General features: G+C 40.3%; 1 long non-coding RNA gene across 2 annotated transcripts in view; it reads left to right on the top strand.

Moving 5' to 3' along the window:
* The window catches only part of LOC135320653 (uncharacterized), a 39,913-nt gene that overhangs the window by 1,886 nt on the left and 14,022 nt on the right, over positions 1 to 24,005 (top strand). Inside the window, exons 2-3 of one of the 2 annotated variants that reach the window (XR_010379909.1) lie at positions 1,029 to 1,143; positions 6,086 to 6,171. This is a non-coding gene — a long non-coding RNA (uncharacterized LOC135320653). Of the gene's footprint in view, positions 1 to 1,028; positions 1,144 to 6,085; positions 6,186 to 24,005 lie in introns of both variants that reach the window. The other variant, XR_010379908.1, reaches the window with a different exon arrangement.

Here is a 24,005-nt window from a genome sequence, read left to right on the forward strand (position 1 = left end):
TTTGTGGATGAAGACCATACTGAAATGCACTGTCTAAGATATTAAAATGGACACTAAACAGCTGCTTGATGCACATGCATGAACAGAACAGGGAGCTGGTTGCAGGGAGCAGACACTGAGCTTCCTGGATCAGAGACTCAGCATAGCAGTCCAGCCCAGCAGTCCACATGTTTTATATTTATATCCCAGCAAAATTAGCAGTGAGAGTCTGAAATGAACTTTGGGGACACTTGCAAACAGCTGTCATGATTACTAATGTGGGACACCAGGATTCTACAGTGTTTAGTTGGCATCTGCACACAACCATTTCTTTTCCACTAAAGCCTGTTGTAAATGCTGGTTCCACATCCAGGCTGAGGAATCATCTCATGTGGTGTTTGGGAGGGAGGTAAGTGGAGTCAGGACACATGCTAAGGCTGTGTGGGTAATAATCTGGTTCTAGTACAGGAGAAAGGAAAGTAGGTCAGGTGGGAAGGAGAATGACTGGATTTAAATTTTGTTTCTTGAGTAAGCTAAATATATAACATCATGTCAAGTTTCTTTATTGTTTATATTCCATGTGCTGTCACCGAATAACTACTGAATTGTGGGGACAAAATAGCCTGGGTTTTAGAATTGACCCTGCCCCTAAACATCCAGAGTCCAGGTTCCTCTGGGTGTCCAAGGAGGGGGCTGCTGCCTCCACTGAAGCAGTTTGGGCACTTGGGTGGCCTAGTTTTTTTTGCTGTGGAAGACTGGCCCGGTTGTAGGACATTAAGCATCTGCAAAGCCCTCACCCGGTACCCACGGTGGTCCCAGGACTGTAACATCCAAGTGTTCCTTTCCAGCCACGTTTGCAAATGACCCTCAAGGGGTTAGTATTAATCCTCGGTGAGAATTATGAAAAATTATATGGTACCTCCATCCCTTCTGGCAAAGGAGGGCCCCTTATTTACAAATGACCACAAAGTGTTAGCACCACATTTTATTAGCAGAACATGTGAACATGTGGTGACAGTGACACTCACCTGTTTGCTTCTGCTTCCCAGTGCAACTTCAGCCTCCATCAGAGGACCTCAGCTGCCCCAGCGAACAGGGCCTTCTGTACAGGGAATGTGCTCCTCCTCGAAGCATAGACAAGAAGCAGCCCTTAGATCTCATCAGGTGAGCTGTTGTGGAGAGCACTCCAGTGGGAAGGGCTCAGGGTTGCCCTCATGGCTTCTGAGTGTGACAGTCCTCCAAGAGTGTTACCAACCAGGAAGCTCACAGGAGCTCTGAGCTTTGTTGCCCCAAGTTGTTACTGGAGGCTTTATTACAAAGACATGATTTATTGGGTCACTACTGACATGGCTACCCCAAACACTAACTGTAAGTCAAAGCCCTAACATTTGAGCCCCTACCTCTCCTGATGGTCAGTCACTTGTCACAAAGCTCAAAGCCCCACTCCTCTAATCACATGGTTGGTGTCTCTGGCTGGCCAGTCCCCATCCTGAGTCATCTCATGAACACAAGCCATCCAAGGGTCCACCATGAATAGTAAAGACACCCCTATCTTGGGAAATTTCAAGGCTTTAGGGGTTGCTGTTCAGGAACTGGGAACAAAGACCTACCAAATTCTTCATTAAACAGGAGTAAATGTTAGGTTTCACTTAAATTATAAAATAAGAGAAGTATTCTCACTGCTTAGCTGTATCTGCTGTTCAACACCGTTTCACTACACCACGTGACTGTAATGTCGCGCTCAGCATGTGTATTCTCAGAGCATCAGCGCCGGCTGCTCCCCGGGAGCTTATGCTATTTGTGCAAGGCTGCTGGGAGGAGGGAGGCCAAGGACAACTGAGCAAACAAAAATAATCGGGCTAATAAGGAAACAATTTCAGATTGAAATGAAGGAAATAATACAGTGTTGAGATGGGAGACTTGGGGGGAAGTGAGTCAAGAAAGCTATCTTTGAGTAGGTTACATGTGAGCTGAGATGGTGATAAGGAGGCTGGACTTTGAGGATCTGGGATAAGTCACCCCAGGAATAGAGGCAGCTTGTCCATTGCCCCGAGGCACAAATGTGCTCAGCAAGTTTGAGGAGATCCTGGAGCCAGCGCTGGTGAGAGTGATGAGACGCGAGGTTTAGAAGGGCATCAGGAGCACGGAAAGTAGTGTAGACTCTAAGTGCAGTGAGAAGCAGTCATGATAGTTTAAGCACTAAGGTAATTTTCTCTCACATTTTGCAAAGATAATGTGGAGAATGAATTGCAGGGACCCAGGAAGCAGGGAGGCCTGGTCGGAGGCTCTTGGAGTGGGCCAGATGAGAGATGGTGGGAGCCAGGGAGAATGCGTTTGGGGAGTGGAGCTGACAGGATGCAGTTATGGGCTGGCTGTGGATGGTGAGGAGAAGAGAAGGGTCAAGGTAGCCCCAGGTCGGCCTGGAGCCAGGTGCCTGATCTTCCTAATCTCAGTGCCCCATTCAGATGCCCACCTACTTGGGCAAACCGCTTAACCTTCCAAGTGAGGGTTTTAAATCACTGAAGTCTTTTTGTTTGTTTCACATTTTATGGAAAGATTCAAACACGTACAGAAGTAGAGAGAACAGCACAGCCAGCCTGTCTGTATCAGTCACCCATCTCCAGAATTATCAACTCAGAGTCACTGTTGTTGCATCTTTCATCTCCACCTCTTCCCCTCGCCCACTTCGGGATCATTTTGAAGGCAATCCTACATAGCTTAACCTTTCATTAGTGAAATGACAAGGTCTCTTTCAAATACAATTGGAATATTCATTTTTTTTTAGGGTTACAAAATAATTCCCTGATTGTCACAAAAATACACTTTTAAGCAGTTTTGGGGTTGAAATCAGGATCCAGACTAAGTTCACACATTGCAGCTAGCATATCTCTCAAGTGGGTTCTAATCTATAATTTTCCTGTTTCTCATTTTCCTTGAAATTGCTGAGGGATTTCTCTATTTCCTGTTTGGTTGATTTCAATCTCCCCTGTGGTTAGACTTATTTCTCCATCCTATGTATTGGCTTTAGCTAAGTGATTTGATCCTCCCCTAAAAGCTTGATCTGATTGAGGTTCAACTCTGTGCAAGAATATTTGTTATATGAAGTTTTGTACTCCTGTCATAAGGTACATAATGTCCAGTTGACTCTCTTTTTTGTGATGACAGCAGCCAATAATGATTGTCACCCGGGATCATTATTTCATAAGGGGTTTTATTTCATGTGGTCATACTCTAATTTCCTCCCACAATTATCAGCAGGATCACAGTCATGAAGAGGCACTTTCTCATTAACCCAGATTATCCTGTAGAACAGTTTTAAAAGAGGAAGTTTATATATTTGTAAATATTTAAAATTGATACATTTTTCTATTGTTTCTAATGTTTTTTTCTAATGGAGGTACTGAAGATTGAATCTAGGACCTTATGCTTGCTGAGCACACACTCTGCCACTGAGTGTACCCCATCCCCCTTGAGATTCATATTTATATGATATATTCCTTCTGTTATTTTTGTTTTATGTTATACAGAATTTGATGGCAGGGCAATGGGTTTGATGGCTATTTAATCATTCTTTATGGGCTTTTGGGGTTGGTGTGTGTGTTTGTGTTTGTAAAGAAAACAATTTTCCCACTGTTTTAAGTATGTTTTGTAAAGGAAATTATGTTGATCTGTTCCCTTCTCCTGGTCCATGTATTCCCTTGTTGCTTCCCACTAGTGGCCCCTTGAGCTCTGTGACAAGACTAGCATGTCGTTAATCCAGGTTGAAGGAGATCTGAAGAGATTTATTCAAGGAGATGAAATTTGTAGACAATGAATTGGAAAGTATTGAGAAAGTTATTCATTAAGAGAAGGTATGGGGTTGAATTGTTAAGCGCAGAGAAATCTAAGCTATGAACCACCAAGACAATTATTAACTCCAGGAAAAACAAAGTAGGGAATAAAAAAGTAAGCCTAGCAGACAACTTGCTACAGCTGTGAACAGTCTGTACAGAGTCCTAATAATGTAAAGCAAGGATACTGAGCTGATCAAAATTATAATGTATTTGTATCAAAAGGTTGGAAGAATGAAGGTTTGGGTGTGTAGAAGAGATGTGGTTTGAAAGAGAGCTTAATATTCATTTTCCAAAATAGAAAGTTAAATAGGTGATACATAAAGCTGAAAAAGTCAGTAGGCTGTGTTACAAGGATATTAGTCAGAGATAGGGAGTTTTTATTCCAAGAGTCAGCAGTAGGAGCTGAACATTGTTGCTTCTGACCAGGAAATGGGGCGGTTGTTGGGAACTGCTCCTTTTTACAATCGGTGTTCGAGAACTGTTTGACTCTTTAATGAATGTATGGTATAAGTTTGATAAAAAGAAATCAAAGCTGAATTTTGAAAAATTGATGTTAAGAATTGGGGTGTTTTTGACAGAGATAACAATCAGACAAAACTACATTTGAAGGGATCCTCATTATTTCTAGCCTTTCAGCAAGGACTAAGGGGCAGACATCTGTTTAAGGTTCAAAAATTCTTTCTGACATTCTTGCCGACATGTAACTTTTGGAAGTAATGAACTCTCCGTCATTGTAAATATGCAGGCAGAGGCTGCCTGACCAGCTCTCTAACTGTAGCAGGGTGTGTTTACCATTGGCCAGTTGGAGCAAGCAACTTCTAACATTCTTTCAGTTTTGAATGTGGCATTTTCAGGATGGATAGTTGATAAGAATGTATTACAAAAAGCTTAACAAGAAAGAGTCCAAGACATCTCAAACCCATTGCCAGGGTTTTCTCTGCCAGACACCATCCTGAGCCTGCCATCTGTGAGCCAGGCCACAAAGACCAGTCACATGAGAATGAACACACTTTGTCCCTCCTATCTGATTTGGCATCGGGCTCAGCCATTTCCCCCATGGAATGGTCCACGCCCAGGTCTCTGACGATGGAGCTGGTCTCACAGCAGCCCTGTGAGCGCTGGTCCAGCCCTAGGGGTTCCTGCGTGAAGTTTCTCAGGACTCCAGGCTGTTCTCAGAGCTGAGTCCCCCCTAGGCTAAGCCCTCGGAGCTCATCTCAGCTCCAGACTGAGCCGGAAGCTTCCGAGAGAACTCAGAGCTGAGGAAAGACACAGGTTTTAACCAGCACTGCTGTGTCAGCAGTGCTCCAGCTGAGGGAAGTAGCAGCAGCAGCAAACACACCTGAGCCGCCGCCTCATTGTTCCGCCTCATCCCTAAGCCCTCTGTGTCTGCCTGTCTGTGTCTGTCTCCCTTTCAGGACCAGCCTGGCACCGCTTCGTGCCCTGCCTCCTTTCTTCTAATCTTGCCTCCCTGGCCTGTTCCGTCTACTCCAGATTAACTGAGTAACATTGAAGGGTTTTTGAAACCTAGGAACAGCCGATGTGCTAGATACAAAGAATACAGGGCAGTTCCTTACTCAGCCACATCCCTCCTGCCCTCTCCCATTCCCACATGAGTTTTATAAATATTTTGTCAGAGAGACATTGCACTCCCAGTTGTTATCATTATCAGCCATTTCCTTATTATCTGTGGTTTACGATGCATTTGCTCCAGGGAAGTTCCCGAGATAAGGCAGACGCAGATGACTGAGCCAGTAGTTGAAGTCCACTTGTGTCAAGCCTGTTAAGAATGATCTTTGGTGGGATTTGTTGAATGTGCCAGACTGTCCAGTGAGTGGTGATGATCCCCTGCATCTGCTCCGGAGTCGGCCTCGTCCCCTCCTTTGCTCTGTTCTCATTTATCTCTCTTCAGCAGGTGAACCAGTGATCTGTATTTCTATGATACGTAAAATACTTCTTATTTCACGGTAGAATTTGGGGGCTGCTGTGAAAACGCATATGTTTTAAGTGTGAATTTAGTCAGAGGTTTAAACTTAAAGCCCCCTTGATTTAGAATCAGAAATTAGTATGATGGAAGGAGGGTATAACTCAGTGGTAGAGTGAATGCCTAGCATGCATGAGGTACTGGGTTCAATCCCCAATGCCTCCATTTAAAAAACAAATAAATAAACCTAATTATGCCCCACCAAAAAACAAAGAAAAAAGAAATTAACATGAGGATGAAGCTACAGAGTGAATATGTGTGTCTTCTGAAAATACCTTCTGTCTTTCTGCAGGAAATTCTACGGAGAGAAGGTCGGAATCTACTTTGCCTGGGCTGGGCTATTACATTCAGATGCTCCTCCTGGCAGCAGTCGTGGGGGTGACTTGCTTTCTGTATTTATATTTTAATCAAAATAACTGTACTTAGAGGTAACTTCTCTTTATTCCTTGTTACGGTGCTTACTTAACTTAGAATGACATTCTCCAGGAGCATCCCCGTTGCTGCAAATGGCCCTATATTGTCAGTTTTTATAGCCGAGTAGTTTTCCATTGTATAAATATACCACTTCTTTAGCCAGTCATCCGTTGATGGACATTTAGGCTATCTCCATGTCTTGGCTATTGTAAATAGTGCTGCTATGTATATTGGGGTGCAGCTGTCATCCTGAAGTAGGGTTCCTTCAGGATATATGCACAGGAGTGGGATTCCTGTGTCATATGGCAATTCTATTCCTAGTCTTTTGAGGAAACTCAATACCTATTCCACAGTGGCTGCACCAAACTGCATTCCCACCAGAAGTGTCGGAGGTTTCCCTTTGTCCACAGCCTCTCTAGCATATGTCATTTGTGGATTTTTGAATGATGGCCATTCTGACTGGTTTGAGGTGATACCTCATTGTAATTTTGATTTGCATTTCTCTGATAATTAGTGATATTGAGCATTTTTTCATGTGCCCATTGATCATTTGTATATCTTCCTTGGAGAATTGCTTGTTTTGGTCTTCTGCCCATGTTTGGATTGGGTTATTTGGTTGTTTCTTAGTAAGTCATATGAGCTGCTTATATATTCTGGAGATCAAGCCTTTGTTAGTTTCATTTGCAAAAATGTTCTCCCATTCTGTAGGTTGTCTTTTTGTTTTACTTAAGGTGTCCTTTGCTGTGCAGAATCTTGTAAGTTTCATTAGGTCCCATTTGTTTATTCTTGCTTTTATTTCTATTGCTTGGGTAGACTGCCCTAGGGGAAGATTTCTGAGATGTATGTCAGATATTTTGCCTGTATTTTCTCCTAGGAGTTTTATTGTATCTTGTCTTATGTTTATCTTGCTGAAGAGACTATCTTTATTCCATTGTATATTCTTGCCTCCTTTGTTGAATATTAGTTGACCAAAAGTATTTGGGCTCATTTCTGGGCTCTCTATTCTGTTCCATTTGGCTGTATGTCTGTTTTTGTACTAATACCATGCTGTCTTGACGACTGTAACTCTATAGTATTGTCTCAAGTCTGCGACAGTTATTTTTCCAGCCTCTTTCTTTTTTTCTTCAGTAATGCCCTGGAAATTCTATGTCTTTGATGGTTCCATATAAATTTTATTGTGATTTGTTCTAGTTCTATGGAATATGTCCAGGATAATTTGGTAGGGATTGCATTAAATCTGTAGATTGCCTTGGGCAGTGTGACCATTTTAACAATATTGATTCTTGCAATCCAAGGGCATGGGATACCTTTCCATTTTTTAAAGTCTTCTTTAATTTCCTTCACCAATGGTTTATAGTTTTCTGTGTATAATTCTCTCACGTCTGTGGTTAGATTTATTCCTAGATATTTTATTACTTTGGGTGCTATTTTAAAGGGGATTGTTTCTTTACTTTCTTTTTCTGTTGACTCATCATTTGTGTAAAGAAATGCAACTGATTTTTGAACATTAATCTTGTAACCTGCTACTTTGCTAAATTCTTCGATCAGCTCTAGTAGTTTTTGTGTGGACCTTTTAGGGTTTTCTATATATATTGTCGTGTCATCTGCATATAGTGACACTTTTACCTCTTCTTTTCCAATTTAGACCCCTTTTACTTCTGTTACTTTCCTGATTGCTGTGGCCAGGACTTCCAAGACTATGTTGAATAGGAGTGGTGATAGTGGTCATCCTTGACTTGTCCCAGAATTTAGTGGGAATCTTTTGAGGTTTTCACCGTTGAGTGCTATGCTGGCTCTAGGTTTGTCATATATAGCTTTTATGATCTTGAGATTTGTTCCCTCAATACCCACTTTGGTGAGAATTTTTATCATAAATTGGTGTTGAATTTTATCAAAAGTTTTCTGCATCTATTGAGATGATCATGTGGTTTTTGTCCTTTCTCTTGTTGATGTGAAGTATTACATTGATTGATTTTCATATGTTGAACCACCCTTGTGTCCCTGAGATGAACCCCACTTGAGCATGATATATTATCTTTTTTATGTGCTGTTGGATTTTATTTACTAGTATTTTGGTAAGGACTTTTTTCATCTGTGTTCATCAGTGATATTGGTCTGTAATTCTCTTTTTTGGTGGTGTCTTTGCCTGGTTTTGGTGTCAGGGTAATAGTGGCTTCATAGAATGAGTTTGGGAATATTCCTTCTTTTCAATCTTCTGGAAGAGTTTGAGAAGGACTGGTATGAGTTCTTCTTTGTATGTGTGGTAGAACTCCCCGGTGAAGCTGTCCAGTCCTGGACTTTTATTTGTAGGGAGGTTTTTTATTGTTAATTCAATTTCATTCCTAGTGATCCATTTGTTCAAGTGGATACTTTCTTCTTGATTCAGTCTTAGTGGACTGTATGTTTCCAGAAACTTGTCCATCTCCACTAGGTTATCCATTTTTTTCCATGTAGTTCATCATGATATTCTCATATGATATACTGTATTTCTGTTATTTGTTGTAATTTCTCCATTTTCCTTTCTTATTTTGCAAATTTGTGCTCTCTCTTTATTCTTCTTTGTGAGTTTGGCCAGAGGATTGTCGATTTTATTTATTCTTTCAAAAAACTAGCTTTTGGTTTGATTGATTATTTTCTCTATTTTTTTAATCTTTATTTTATTTATTTCCTCCATGATCTTTATTATTTCCTTCCTTCTGCTGACTTTTGTGTGTTTTTGCTCTTCTGTTTCTAGTTCTTTCAGCTGGTGGGTTAGATTGTTTATTTGGTATTGTTCTTCTTTCTGGAGGAAGGCCTGCATTACCCTAAACTTTCCTCTTAGCACTGCTTTTGCTGTGTCCCATATGTTTTGTGTGGTTGTGTTTTCATTTTCATTTGTCTCAAGGTATTTTTTAATTTCAACTTTGATTACATCATTGACCCAATGGTTTTCTAATAGCATGTTGTTTAATCTCAATGCTTTCCTTTCTTTCTCCTTTGTTTCTCTGAAGTTGATTTCTAGTTTCCATGGCATTGTGGTCAGTAAAGATGCTTGAGATAATTTCTATCTTCTTAAAATTGTTGAGGCTTCTTTTGTGACTAAGTACATGATCAATCCTAGAAAATGTTCCACACATATTTTAAGAGATTGTTTATTCTGTTATGGGGGATTGTAATGCTCTGAAAATATCCACTAAATCCAATTATTCTCTTGTATCATTTAATTTCTCTGTTGCCTTATTTATTTTCTGTCTGGAAGATCTGTCTAGTGATGTTAATGTGGTGTTAAAATTTCTGACAATGATTGTATTCCCATCAATTTCCCCCTTTATCTCTGTTAGTAGTTGTTTAATGTACTTAGGTGCTCATGTTGGGTGCATATATATTAATGATTGTAATATCTTCATCTTGTATTGATCCTTTAATCATTATAAAATGTCTTTATTTATCTTTCTTTATGGCACTTGTTTTAAAGTCTATTTTGTCTGAAATCAATACTGCTACACCTGCTTTTATGGCATTTCCATTTGCATGGAATATCCTTTTCCGTCCATTCACTCCCAATCTATATGTGTCCTTCTCCCTAAAGTGTGTCTCTTGTATGCAGTGTATTGAAGGTTCTTGTTTTATTATCCAGTCTGCTACTCTGTCTTTGACTGGAGCATTTAGACCATTAACATTTACAGTAATTAATGATAGATGAGAGTTTATTGCTATTTTGAACTTATTTTTGCAGTTGATTTTGTATTTCTTCTTGGTTCCTTTCTTCTTCCTTTTGTGGTATGGTAATTTTCCTTTGTATTGTATTTAGTTTTTGTGACTCACTTGTAAGATTTTGGCTTGTGATTACACTTTTTTGTAAGTCTGTTAACCAATTACTGTAACTGTGTGTACTAAACAGATATTAATGTAATCTCAAACCCATCCTACTGAGAACAAGATTTAAAAAAAAAAAAAGAAAGGAAAAATACTCTCACAGTCATGAATTCTCATTTCTGTAGCATCCTGCTTCTTTTCTATTTAGAGTAGACCTTTCAATATTTCTTTTAGCATGGGTTTAGTGTTGCTAAATTCTTTTAGTATTTGCTTCTCTGTGAAATTCTTTCTCTCTCCTTCTATTCTAAAGGATAGCCTTGCTGGAGCAAGTATCCTAGGCTGCATCTTTTTTTTTTCATTCAGGACTTTGAATATATCTTGCCACTCCCTTCTGGCCTGTAGTGTTTCTGTAGAGAAATCAGCTGAGAGCCTTCTCTTGTAACTCACTCTTTGTTTTTCTCTTGCTGCCTTTAGGATCATTTCTTTATCCTTCAGTCTGGCCATCTTGATTTATGATATATCTTGGCGTGTTTCTCTTTGGGCTCTTCCTGTTTGGGACCCTCTGAGCCTCCTGTGCTTGGGTGTTTGATTCCTTCTTTAGGTTTGGGAAGTTTTCAGTCATGATTTCTTTAATTACCTCTTCCATCCCCTTTGTTCTTTCTTCCCCTTCTGGAACCCCTATTATGCATAGATTGGCATGCTTTATATTATCCCATAGGTTCCTTATATTGTTTTCATTGTTTTATATTTGTTTTTCTCTCAGCTGTTCTGATTGGGTGCTTTCTGTTGTCCTGTCTTCTAGGTCACTTATTCGTTCTGCTGCATTATCTAGCCTGCTTTGTACAGCCTTTAGGTCAGATCTCATTTCAGCCAATGAATTTACCAATTCTACTTGGCTCTTCTTTATAGCTTCTATTTTGTTTTTGATATATTTTATGTCTCTAAAGACTATCTCTTTTAGTTCCTTCAGTAATTTGATCACTTCTTTTTTGAAATCTTGATCTAGTAGGCCATCAATGTCTATTTTATTGATCGTTCTTTGAGGGGATTTCTCTTGCTATTTTAATTGGCAGGACTTCCTCTGCTTCTTCATTCTGCTCATATCTCTCTGGCCCTGTGGCTTAAGGAGTATCAGTTATCTATTGTGGTCCTTAAAGGAGTTTATTTATCTATTTATTTATCTATCTAAAGCCTATGTGGGAATAATACTTAGAGAGAGAGAGAATTTTAAAAGAATGGAGGAAAAGAAGGTTTGAAAACACTGTATAATCAATAATAGAAGAGCAAGTTGAAGCAGAATAGGAATCGAGTTGAGATATCTTTTAAGAATCTTAATAAAAAGAAGAGAAAATTCAAAATACAATATTTGAAACCTGTGACTAATAAATAACAGATCAAAACCAAGAGAATTAAAAATGAAATGAGAATTGTAAACATATAGAACTGTTTAAAAATAAAGATTAAAAATGTAATAGGAATAAAACAGATATAAAAAGATTTTAAAAACAAAGATGTGTTCTCCTAGAGACTGTGCTCTTAATGGTTTTATTGAGAGGCCTTTGTGTCTTCGCCCTGTTTCACAAACTCACCTTGCTCTGTTTGCCCCCTTGTCTGTTCTGCTCACAGTGTCTGTCGGCAAGAAGATTGCACCCCTCCAACACTGGGTCAGGTGATCCTCTCCTTTGTGGTGAGTGGGTGGGTCACTCCCCGTCCAGATGCTGCAGTCAGTGCTGGGCCAGTTGCTCCATATGTGGGCTCAGCTTCAAAAGTAACAGCTTTATGGAGATATAATTCACAAACCATAAAATGCAGCCTTTGAAATTGTGCATTAGGGTTTTAAGTACATTTCAGGGTTTTGTAGTCATCACTCCCAAAAGGAACCAGTACCCTTTAGTAAGTCACTCCCTAAACTTCCATTCCCTTAGACCCCAGCAGCCACCACTCTACTTTCTGTCTCTACGGATTTGCCTGTTCTGGGCATTTCATATAAGTAGAACCATACAGTATGCTGCCTTTTTTGATTGTCGTCTTTCATTTAGTGTGACGTTGTCAAGGCTCATCCATGGTGTAGCATATATCAGTACCCAAAGTCCTTTTTGTGTTCAAATAATATGCCATTGTTATAAATACACCACTTTGCTTATCCATCCATCAGTTGATGATGAATAATTCTGCTGTAAATGCTCATGGACAAGTTTTTGTGTGAACACATATTTTCAGTTCTTCTCAGGATATATCAAAAAATGGAATTGCTGGGATGTATTCTACTTTTAACATTTTGAGGAATTGCTAAAGTAGTTTTTAAAGTGACTGCACCATTTTATATTTCCAGTAGTAATGTATGAGGAGTCCAGTTTCTCCACATCCTCATCAACACTTTTTATTACTGGGTTTATAGATACATATTTATATATCATATATCATATATATTTGTCATCCTATTTGGTATGAAGTGGCATGTCATTGTGCTTTTGATTTCAGTTTCCCTAATGCCTACTGATGTTGAACATCTTTTTATGTGCTTATTTCCCATTCATATGTCTTCTTTGGAGAAACATCTATTCAAATTCTTTGCCAATTTTAATTGTATTTGTCTTTGTATTGTCATGTGTTAAGTCTCCTTTGTCTATTCTGGATAAAAATTCCCTTATCAGGGAAAATATTGGAAATATTTTCACCCATTCTGTGGATTGTCTTCTTACTTTCTTGATGAAGCCCTTTGAAGCACAGAAGTGTTTAATTTTACTGAAGTCCAGTTTACTTGATTTTTTTTCTTTTGTTGTTTTTGCTTTTGCTGTCATATCTTAGAAGTATTTGTACTTCAAAATCCTGAAGATTTTCTCATTGTTCATTATCTAAAAGATTTATAGTTTCAGGTCTGTGATTTATTTTGAGTTAAATTTAATAAATGGTGTTAAGGTAAAAGTTCAGTTTTCTTTCTTTCCAGGTGTATGTTCAGGTGTCCCAGCATCATTTTTGTAAAGATTACTTTTTCCCCATTGGATTGCCATGGAACCTTTATGAAAAATTAACTGGCTACGTGTAAGAGTTTGTTTATGGACTCTCAGTTCTTTTCTCTCAATCTATTTGTCTGTCCTTTATGCAAGTACCACACTGTATGGATTACCATTTTGTTACTGAGTTTTGAATTTGGAAACTTCAAAACTTTGTTCTTTTTCAAGATTGTTTTGACTATTCTGGGTATCTTGCATTTCCATATTAGTTTTAGGATCAGCTTGTTCATTTCTCCCAAAAAGCCAGAGTTGCACTGAATCTATATGTCATTTTGAGGACAAATGCCTTCCTAACAATAATAAGGCTTCCGATCCATGAACACAGAAGAGCTTTCCATTTATTTTAGGTCATTTTTAACTTCTATCAGTAGTATTTTAGTTTTCAATTTACAAGTTTCAGACATTTTTCTCAGTATTCCACATATTTTTCTTAATATTCCTAAGTATTTTATTCTTTTTGATGCTATTGTAAATGAAAATGTTTCCTTCATTTTATTTTTAGATTATTCACTGCTGTTGTATAGAAATATAATTACTTTTTTATATATTGATTTGTGTCTTACAATGTTGGTAAAACTATGTTGTTAATTCTAATAGTTTTTTTTTCTCTCTCTCTCTTTTTTTTCTTTGTGGATTCCTTGTGAATTCAATGTATAATATCATCTCATCTGGAATTGAAATAGTTTTATTTCTTTCTTTCTAATCTAGAGGCTTTATTTTCTTTGTCTGTTTGCTTTGACTAGAACCTCTAGTACAATGTCGATTTTGGGAGGAAATAATTCAGTCTTTCACCATTATGTATGATCTTTGCTCCAGGTTTTTCATAGATGTTCTCTGTCAAGTTGAGGAAGTTCTCTTCTATTCCTAGTTTTTATCTATTATTCTATTAATATGGCATATTACATGAATTGACTTTTGTATGTTGAAATGCCTTTGCATACCTGGATACATTCCACTGAATTGTGGTCTATTATATATGTTACTGGATTGGATTTGCTTGTATTCTGTTGAGGACTTTTACATTTATATCCATAAGAGATAGTCTTTAGTTTTCTTGTGATGCCTTTGTCTGGTTTTGGTATCAGTGTGATACTCGTGTCATTGAATGAATTGGGAAGTGTGCCCACCTCTTTATTTTTAGACGAGTTTGTGAAGCATTTTTTTGTTTGTTTGTTTTTTGTTTTTGTTTTTTCTTTAAGTAGTTGATGGAATTCACCAGCAAAGCCATACTGGCCTAGCATTTCCTTGTGGGAATGTTTTGGATTACTGTTTCAGTCACTACTTATTGTAGGATTATTTGAGTTTTCTATCTCTCCTTGAATTAGATTTAGTCACTTATATCCTTCAAGGAATTTATCCATTTCATCTAGATTATCTCATTTATTGGCTATACAAGTATTCATGGTATTCCCTTATATTCCTTGTTATTTTTGTAAGGGCAGTAATGACATCCTTCCTTTCATTTCTCATCTTAGTAATTTGAATCTTCTCTCTTTTTTTCTTCAGTACTAGCTAAAAATTTGTCAGTTTTCTTGATCTTTTCAAAGAACCAACTTTTCTTTTTGTTGATTATTCTCTATTCTTCATCTATTCTCTATTCCATTTATTTCTGCCTTTACTATTTTGATTAGAATATTTAATTCATTTACATTAATGTAATTTCTTATCAGGTTGAAGTTACATCTGCTATCTGCTTTCTATATGTCTTTTTATTTCCCCAATGCTCTATTACTACACTTTTTTGTACAAAATAGGCATTTTCAAGTGTGGCATTTTAATTTGTTGTTTATTTTATCTTTTTCTTCTCCTCCTCCTCTTCCTCCTCCTCATTCTCCTCCATTGCCCTGGAGATTACTATTAACATCTTGTTTTAAAGCAATCTAGTTCACATGAATGCCAACTTAATTTCAATAGTACACAAAATCTTTGCTTTGGTATCAATCTTTTCCCTCCCCCTCCTCATGCTGTCACTGTCATACAAATTACACCTTTATGCATTTATAAGTGCATCTACACAGTTTCATAAGTATTGTTTTATGCAGTTGTCCTTTACATCAATTAGAAGAAAACACTTACATGTAATACTGTATTTATACTGTTTTATTTTTTTGCTCATGTAGTTACCTCTACCAGTGCTCTTTATTTTTCAGGTGAGTGTCCTTTCATTTACAGCTGCTGGACTATCCTTAATATTTCTTGTAAAACAGGCCTGCTAGCAATGGATTCTTTCAGATTTTGTTTTTATAGGAGTGTCTTAATTTCTCCTTTAATTTTTTTGAAGAATCATTTTGCTGGCTATAAAATACTTGGTGACAGTCTTTTCCTTTTATCACTTTGACGATACCTTCCCACTGCCTTCTGGTCTCCATGGTTTTTGATGAGAAATCAACTGTCTTACTGAGGAGCCTTGAATATGTTGAGCCTCTTTTCTCTTTCTGCTGTCAAGATTATTTGTTCTTCTCTTTTGACACACTGAGTCTGTTGTGCCTATTTTCGATGTCTCTACATTTATACCACGTGGAGTTTGTTGAGCTGCTGGGATGTACAAATTAATGTTTTCATCAAATTTGGGAAGTTTTCAGCCATTATTTCTTTATATATTTTTTCTACCCCTTCTTTTCTCTCCTTTCTGGCTCTCAAATTATGTGTGTATTGGTATTGTTGATGGTGTCCAACCTATCTCTGACACAGTGTTCATTTTTTTTCATTCCTTTTCCTTTCTGTTCCACAGACTGGATAATCTCAGTAGTTTTAAGTTAACTGACTTTTTCTTCAACAATTTCATATCTACAGAGAAATCTCGTATTGAATTTTTCATTGTAGTCATTATTTTTGTATCTCTAGAATGTCCAGTTGGTTTTTAATATAAATTTTATCTATTGATATTCTCTGTACAATGAGATGTTCACATACTTAAATTCTTTAGGCATGGTTTCGTTTAGCTCTTTGATCATATGTGTAATTCCTTATTTCAGTCTTTGTCTAGTAAGTCCAGTGTCTGCGTTTCCTCAGGGAGTTTCTATTGACTACTTTTTCCCCTGTGTTATGGCCAAACTTTTCTGTTTCTTTGTACATCTTGTAATTTTCTGTTGAAAACTGGACATATAAAATATTACAATATGGCAGAACTGAAAGCCAGATTTTCCTCATCTCCAGGGTTTATCGTTGCTTCCATTGTCATTGCTGCTGCAGCTATTTATGTAGTTACTTTCCTGAACAAATTCTGTAAAGTCTGTATTCTTTATCATGCATGGCCATGAGATCTGTATGTGTGCAGAAAGCCTAGTTGTCGTCACTGTAATAATGATTGGACAGTGATTTCTTTCAATGCCTGGAGCCAATCGTTTGAGCTGTTGCCAGGTGGCTGTGTGCCTGCATGCTGACGGATGCCCTCAGCACCGGCAGGCAGTCTGCAGCTATTTTGTAGCCTTTAGTTCTTGCTTATGCAGAACCTCAAGTTCAGCCAGAGTTGAAGGCTTAAGATTTTCTCAGATCTTTCCTTGCCATATGCCACACATGTGTACGGCCTTCTACAATTCTCAGAATTTTTTGGAGCTATTTAACCCTACCTCCACCCCCAGAAAGTCTCAATACTCAATTTTGCCTTCTAAGTTTCCTAGTCAGCATCTAGTTAGCCTGTACTGGTACCACTGCCTCAGGCAGTTGTAATGTTACTCACTGCTGATTGTTTTCCACAAACACTCTGGGGACAGGCTGTTTGCACAGCATGAGTTTGAGATAGGTGAAATAGTGACAGCTCTCAGGGGGCGGATTTTTTGGGTAACTTCAAATCACTTCTGCCCCTTCCTTGATTGTGAGACTGTTGCTTTTAAAGGCCACCATTTAGGTGAGGATTCTCGGATGTGGTAGATCAAGTTACAATATGACAAAACTGATTATCTTTATGGAGATTTAGCTGTTATTTTTTCTCAAATAAACACTCCCCGGATTGCTGGAAGCCTTGGTTAAATTTCCAGAGTTCTGCAGAGGTTAATTTTGACAAATTTTGCCATTGTCATTGCTTAACAGAGGAGTAAATTTTCCAAGATTTTTACACAGATATTGTAGAAGTGTATCCCATTTGCATTTGTTTTTAACTGAGTTACTTGCAAGAGTAACTAATTCTACAGCTCCAGCCGCATTCACATAAGAGTTCATCTTCATGGCTTCTCCTAAAGGGATCAGTGTGCAACCTGTTGTCCATTTGTTGTTTTACTTATTAAATTGTAGGGGTTTTTAAGAATATGCTCATGAATAGCCCTTTGTCATTTTTACACGTTACAAATCTTCCAATAGTCTGTGGCTAATTTTTCCCTTTCTTTTAGTTGCTTTAATGAAGTTCTCAGTTTTAAGGATATTCAGAATAGCAATATGTGGATGCTGATTACAAGGGTGAGGCATTTAACTACTGTCTAAACCTCAGTCTTTGCTCTGATTCACTGTCTAGAATATCTGAACACATCTACTGAACCCCATATACCAATGGACACTGACAGTCCTAATTAAAAAAATGCTTTTTAAGTAAAGCAAAAAATATTATCTTTGACACTGGAAAAGACAAATTTCAAATTTACTAGCTGATCTTGTTTTCTGTGATCATTAGCTACATCATGTTTATAGAGCCAACAGGCATATTGAGCTACTGATTTTATTTCATCGGATTTTAGAATGCAGAACACATTTCAGGCCCACGTATAGCACCGTATGTGTATCTTTAAGGATATGTACATATGATGATGTCTTTATTATAAGTACCTTATTTTATTTTAAGTACCAACTGCTGTGAACCTCATTAAGGAAACCTTGGAACTGCAGAACTGAAATTTTTCACACCACCACCATCCCGTAGCATCTCTTTTGCACTTAGATGTTGTATGGCAGAGTATTTTTCTGCTCCCTAGAAATGATCAACGTTGAAGGGGGAAAAAAAGCCCTCCTTTAATAAATATAGTCCAAATCACATATTTATCTGAACAATGGCCACCATTTTAGTCCACACCAATCCATCTACTCATACTAACTCAGAGTCCTTAACACAGACAATCCACCACTGTAGTCAGGGTCCTCAGCACACGTTGTATCCCCTCCTCATTCTTTGTTGATTCTGACCTACTTTTGTCCAACACGTCCTGCCAGTCTCTTCACTGCCTGACTGCAGTTTTTAATTTTTACCTTTGAGTCCCAGGCTGTGCCTAGTGATTTCCAGAGAAACGCCAGACACCTGGCTCATCAGGAGGGGTGGGGAGGATTTCAGGAAGCTATTACCCTAACTCACTTGCAGATCAGTAAGTGGCTGTTGTGAGCATTCCTTCTAGATCTCTGCCATGCCAGCTGCATCCATCCCAGCAAAATAACGTAGCTCCTCCAACCACCTCTGCCTCTACTCATCTGGGTTTCTGCTTTCAGTGACACTCAGATGCTGCTGATGGGCATTATATATATATATATACATATATATATATTTTAATTGAAGTATAGTCAGTTACAATGTGTCAATTTCTGATGTACAGCACAATGTTCTGGTCATTCATATACACATATATATGTATGAATTCCTTTCCATATTATTTTTCATTAAAAGTTATTACAAGATATTAAATATAGTTCCCTGTGCTATACAGAAGAAATTTAGTTTTTTTAGCTATTTTTATATATAGTAGTTAATATTTGCAAATTTCAATCTCTGATGGGCATTTTTAAAGCCACATCTGGAACCCTTGCTGCAGAAGAGTCAGAGAAATATATTTTCAACCTCATAGCATTTTGGTTAGGAAGTTGGAATAAAGGCTGAGCTGGCTCACCTAACTTGTCTGCCTTTGTGAGTAAAGAGGTCTGGAGTTTCAAGGCCCAATGAAATGTCCCAGCCCTTCAGTAGCAAACTCTGAAAGCAACCAAAATGCTCCCATCTGCCAGAGCATGACTTGTCCTTAGATACTGCTGGCCATATCCACCAACGCTGTCTAATGCATCGTCTTCATCTGGTGCACACTTTCTTTAGATGTCGAATATCCTGATTAAGAGGACAAGCTGGCTTGGATTCCCAAGGTCACAGGCAGCCTTCTGCCTGACTTTGGTGTATATATGTTCATTGAAGAGTCCTCTCTCAGATCAGCTAGAGCTGCCTGGTGTGTGGTTTGCCAGAGAATGTGGGTATATTGCTCCCCACCAGAGTCCTACCAGTTGTTTTATTGCAGGAAGAGATAAAGCAATAGAGACAGAACAGAAAGTTCTTTTCCAGCCTCAAACACAGTCACCCCTGCCCAGGGCTCTTGCTCTGGGACACAAAGAAGTACAGGTCAGCAGCGACGTGGCCCTGGTGTACTCCAAAACATGGTGTGGTTTTACTGGGCTATCTGTGTCTTTCATGGACCCTGCAAAGTTCTCCCCATTTGTGAAATGGGGAACCAAGGAACCCCCACCCATGCCTGTAGCTCCCAGGGTTTGCACCCTTATGGGTTTTGAGGATTTGCTGGCAACTCATTCTTTTTCACCAGGTCATTTCTCTGTTACACAGCAGTCCTGTGACTTCCTCATCAGAACTACTCCTTAAGTTCGGGATTCAGTGAAAGATGCCATTCATGTTCAGGGAGGAGGAGGAAGACAGCACAGATCAGAATTGCTGTTTTGCTTTTTTTGTTGTTGTTGTTTTCATAAGCCGTCTCCAGTTGTCGAATAGACCCTGAGCAAATGAATGACTGTTACACTCCCATTTGAAGGATGAGGAAAATGACACTCAGGGAGAGGAGGCAAATATCCTGAGGTTCCAAAGACAAAAAGGGATGAGCACAGAATAAGATCCCTGCAAATTTCTTGGCTGTCATCAGCCTTTAGGTCAGTGACAGAGTGCCGTGTGTAGTAGTAAAGTTGTAGCGTGCATTTAGAAGGGTGCAGATGTTCTTGTTTTAGTTGATACAATCACACTGCTTTGTCTGGGACTCTGAAAAAGAGAAATGGGTTAGAAAATGTTGGTTTCTCATCCTTGGTCCTTCCTCACCCTCACAGATACGGACCCTTCCATCTGTAGCTGGAATAATACAGCCCCAGCCTTCCCGTCTCATGAGATCAGTACTCATTCATTTCATCCCTGCCCACCTGTAGGTGATAAAGCACAGCATGATTTTCATGTCCTGCTTCACTGATTCTTGTGAAATTAGGTGTTTGAAGATAGGAAGTCATGAAAGGAAGCTGCTTTTTTTAAATAAAATGCAGTAATTTTCTTAGCAGTGTAGGAAATTGAGGATTTTCTTCATTGAAAATCAATAGAGATTTCAAGAATATCTGTATTTCTGATGTGTAGATTAAAATGACAAAATCTAGAGGGATTACAGAAACACAAGGAAGATACAAAAAGTATCTTTAAAGAGCTTTCCTAAGACTGGGCTTGTAAAGAGACTGTTAGTTGACAGAGACCCTCTTCTCACCCATAGTCCCTCTCCTTAGGTTGCAAAGGGCCAGCGTTTCCCCTGTGTGCAGTCCTGGTGCTTCAAGTGAGTTGTGGGGTAGGGCGGTGCACATGGTGCTGCCTTCAGTTTTTCCATCCTAAGTAACCTCTAACAGTCAAGGGGCGAGTGTTGCAACGGCATGAACCATGCGCCATGCTCTCCGGGGTGTGTGCCCATCTCAGCTCATCCCAGCTCAGGTGATGGCAGAGCAGAGAGTGGTGGCAAGAGGTCAGCCATGAGTAGCAGGGAGCACCTGTAGTCAGCTGGGACCCAAGAGGCTAGGAGTTCCAGGTGGAAATCCCAGGACTTCCCACAGCTCATTCATTCAGCTAATACTTCTCCAGCACCTGTGATGTGCTGGTGCTTCCTTTGTGAACAGAACCAAATCCCTGTCCTCCTGAAGTTGATGTTCTAGTGGAAATAAGAAATGATACACGCAGGAGCAGATCCTGGTCAGGACACATAAGTGCTGTCTATTTTGGAGTGCACAAGGTGAGATACTTTGGGAAGGAATGTATGATACAGGAAAATGTGGGGGAGAGGATGGCCATATCCCAGGTCGTATTTGGGTCCCTGGGATGCACCTCACCAAGTGTGGGTCCTTGGTTTGCCCAGCAACGAATTCGAGAGCCACAGTTCAGTAAAAGTAGATTTATTCAGAGAGATATATACACCATAGACAGAGTGGGCTGTTTCAGAAGGCAACAGAAAGGCCATGAGGCGTGGGGGTTGGGTGCTCCAGTTTAAAGTAAAAGTAGATACACACTCCACAGTGTGTGGGCTGTCTCTCTCAGCAGAGAGAGCAACCACGAGGTGTGGGATTGTTAGATTTTATGCACTCAGTATCTTCATATGCTAATAAGTGGGAGGAATATTCCAACTGCTTTGGGAAAGGTGTTGGGATTCCCAGAAATTGGGCCACCACTCACCCTTTGACATTTTATGGTCAGCCTTGAACCTGTCCTGGGACCTGTGGGAGTGCCATTTAGCATCCTGCTGTATTTCGGTGAGTGTGTATTGAAGCTCAAGATCTACTGGGAGTTGACTTTTCCACCATCTTGGTGCTAAAGGCTGTGCCATTCCTTTATTGGATTTGCCCGGCGCCTTCCTTCCTGTCTCATGAGGGAGCTCTGGACTGATTGCACAATTGCAGAGCAGGGGACACAGTGGAAAGAACTTCATAAGTGGAAGGTGGAAGGCAGTGTTGGCAGTAGAATTCTCAAGTCAATTACAAAGTAAGGGTCTTCTTTTTGCTGGGGGTACATGGTGTCACATGAGGGAACTGTGAGCCTTGGATACTGTAGTGAGTGGGTGGCTCACTGTGTATACTGTGTTGCTTCTTAGGCGGCCCGAGGACAGTTGGCTTATAGGTGACCCATTCCCTCAAGCAGGGGTCTCTTTGGGGATTTTCTGCATGTGAGGATAACATGGGTCACTTGGGGGGCAGGACCAGCCAGTCACAGCTTGGTCCACAGTCACCTAGTGCCCTCGAGGCTTTCACCCCATGGATGCATCACCTCCCCCTGGATGGGGACAAGGGCAGAAGTGGTGGGGCAGCTTCTCAGTGGTGGAGGCATTGCTCTCCAGACCCAACACTCCACAGCGTGGACCCCTGGTTTTGGCCACAGTCTTGGCTAGATGAGGCTGTTCGTTAGCTGAGCTCATGAGACGTGGGTGCCATGCTTCCATTCTCACCAAGAGCTCTAGTTTTGAAGGTTCTCGTCAGACAGCCACAAATACTCCATAGCCCATAAACAAAGAACAGTCTCCTTCAATCGGGGAAGGGCACACAGAAGGAGAACGGATGATCCCGAGAGCAGGAGAGGACAAATCCGTCCTGCCATCAGGGATCTGACAGACGAGCCAGCTCAGTTCCTCTTTCTAGTTGTTTACTTGGAGGATCTGGGGTATTTCGGTGACCTGCAAGTGTCAGGAAATAGTACACGAGGGCTTTGTAGATTTTCTGGTCTGGTGTTAACTCACCCCTTTGTAGCTGTTGTGCAAGGAAACAAAACTTGGTGGACAACAGGCCATGGCCTCTGCTCCCTGGTGGAGCCAGGAAATTGCAATGTTAAGTACGACTGCGGGGGCATCATTTCTATGTTGAGAGGCCAGATGGCCTTACATAACTCTCATGCTGGATGTCTAAGTTGCAGAGGGAAACTGGATTCCATCCAGCTCTCCAGCCAAGGAGGATACCAGAAGTGGCCTCCGCAACCAACTGTGAGCTCTTTGCCTCCATTGACAGCAGCATCTATAGCAAAAAGCTGGGCTGCCACCTGCGTTTCCGTGTAAACATCCGAGTACCCACAGCAATGGCCTCGTGAGGGTTGGTGTGCCCAAGGAAGCGGTGTGTGAGATGGAGGGAGCAGTGCCGGGGTCAGACACCGGGCGGGCAGGCAGGCAGTGACGACATCTTTGCAGTGCAGGCCCCATGGAACTGAGCCAAAGGGAGGCGGGTTTTGGAGCAGGGAACCTGGGCAGTGCCGTGTTATTCGTAAGAAGATCCTGGGCTCTGGATCCACGAAGTCATTGGCTTGATTCCTGACCCTAACCTTCATCTTGGGCAAATGTTTGAAGCTTTCTGTGACTCTGTTTCTTGGTGTCCCAAATGGGGACAATAGTAGCAATTACCTCTGAGAGTCAGGAGTGCCTTTATAGTTGTCATTTCATTACGCTCACAGCAGCCCACTAGCACGGTTCTAGGTCCCCCAGTTTACACGTGGCAGACCGGTAACCTTTTAATCAGTAATCACGCAGCTAAGAATGGTCAGAACCAGCATTTGAATTTGATCCCTGTGTCCAGATTATTTCTATTCTCACCCAGTATTACTGGAAAAGTAGTAAACTCAGAAGAAACACTGCTGGGAAGTGGGTGCTTGAAACATGTTTGTCATTGGGGAGTGTTGAGTTCACGTTCCTCACAGCCCATCCGAGGCTCCCTGCATCTCCGGCTGCCCCTGCTGGGGTCTGCAGGGCTCTGGGAAGCTTCTCCTTGATCTCTACCCCAAGGCTCTCTGCTCTCTACAGGTTGATCCTCAACCCTGACTGCTCAGTAGAGCTAATGTCTAAAAACACAAAAAAGGTGGGGAGGGTATGGCTCAGTGGCTGAGCACTTGCTTAGCATGCAAGAGGTCCTGGGTTCAATTCCAAGTACCTCCATTAAAATAAATAAAGCTAACTACTCCCCCAAAAAAGGAAAGTATTTAAAAAACAATAAACAGTACAAAGGCCCCACACCAGGCTGGGGCGCACTATGTTTTAAAGGCTCCCAGATGCTTCCCATGTGCAGGACGGTGAGAGCTACCCCTCTACATCTCTTCTCGTGAGCTTGTCCACTCACACCCATTAGCCTCTTGAAGCAGGAAAACTACTTGGCTCAGCCTAGAACTTTCTCCCGATTTCTAGACTTTTATTTGCCTACTGGACATCTCTCCTGGAGCCCACAGGCACCCAGCCAGAACTGAATCAGTTGTCTCCTCTCATGACTTGCTCCTCTTCCTGCCCTTCTTGTTTTAGGAAATGGCACTATAATTTAGGACACTGC

This window comes from Camelus dromedarius, unplaced genomic scaffold (genome assembly GCF_036321535.1).
Source record: "Camelus dromedarius isolate mCamDro1 unplaced genomic scaffold, mCamDro1.pat HAP1_SCAFFOLD_37, whole genome shotgun sequence".
NCBI lineage: Eukaryota > Metazoa > Chordata > Mammalia > Artiodactyla > Camelidae > Camelus > Camelus dromedarius.